The following is a 963-nucleotide window of genomic DNA, read 5'->3' as shown; positions in this document are numbered from 1 at the left end:
TTGAATGATCCATCTCAGGGGTCTCAAATGCTTCATACCATGAGACAGTGGAAATGCAGAATCATAAATTTACAAAGAAATTTTAAATTTAAAAACAAAAGCCTTTCCCAGAGGAAAGGGTGATGTTTGCTCGGGATCTTTATTCATTCTTCCTAACTGATAGATGACAGACAGAACATAGTGAAAACAAGAAAAGATCTCAGAGACGTAAGCCAAACTCAAGGAGAAAGGAAAAAAAAAAAAATCTACATTTAGTGTCTATTTGACAGACCTGGAGCAGTTACTCTCTGCTGCTAAGGTTCCAGGGCAGATGCAAGAAAAAAGGGTCCTCACACTTTCTGTCTGACTGTGGCAGCTGAGATTGAATAGAGGAATACAGTGGAGGAACATAGAATTTTTACAACTCAGAAATTACCTTGTAAACAGTTGAAGAGTGTATTTTACTCCAAAGGAGACTCTAAAGTATGAGTTTACAGAAAAAAAAAATGTATTTAAAATATATATGTGGACACCAAATATCAGAGAGGCATGAAAGAAAGAACCAACAAAAGGCAAACAGAGAAAGCTACTAAATCAATTTCAGATAGAATTCCATGATTCTTTTGTATCTGGACAATTTCTCCAACATCCTAGGAGGTTCTTGAAAACCCTTTAGCAGCCTTAACATAGCCAAATTAGTCCCAGATATTTTTAAAATCACAAGTGAGTACATTTTTCGCGGGAATAAAGAGCAGGGAGAGGTGAAGGAGAGACAATATTCATCACTCTGGACATCCTAAGTGGATTGTTTTTATCTTACCTTCTAGTTCAGACTTATGACTACATTGCTGCTTAACGTGATGCCAGAAAGCTCACATTCCTCAAATTATGCTATCTTCATTTACTTGCTGACCCATGAAATTATTTTAGCGCAGGTCATTGGCTTTTGTATAATTAAAGTGTAAAGGATTAAAAGATAATGGC

The 963-nt window shown here is 36.1% G+C and overlaps 1 non-coding gene across 1 annotated transcript; it reads left to right on the top strand.

Moving 5' to 3' along the window:
- The first annotated feature begins 252 nt into the window (after nt 1-252).
- LOC112483961 lies at nt 253-381 on the top strand. Its single transcript, XR_003047833.1, has one exon. It is a non-coding gene; the product is annotated as a small nucleolar RNA SNORA31 (small nucleolar RNA).
- The last annotated feature ends 582 nt before the right edge of the window (nt 382-963 follow it).

Source organism: Pteropus alecto, unplaced genomic scaffold (assembly GCF_000325575.1).
Source record: "Pteropus alecto unplaced genomic scaffold, ASM32557v1 scaffold166, whole genome shotgun sequence".
Classification (NCBI taxonomy): domain Eukaryota; kingdom Metazoa; phylum Chordata; class Mammalia; order Chiroptera; family Pteropodidae; genus Pteropus; species Pteropus alecto.
Note: the sequence above shows the minus strand (reverse complement) of the source record. Positions and strands in the feature narration are given on the sequence as shown.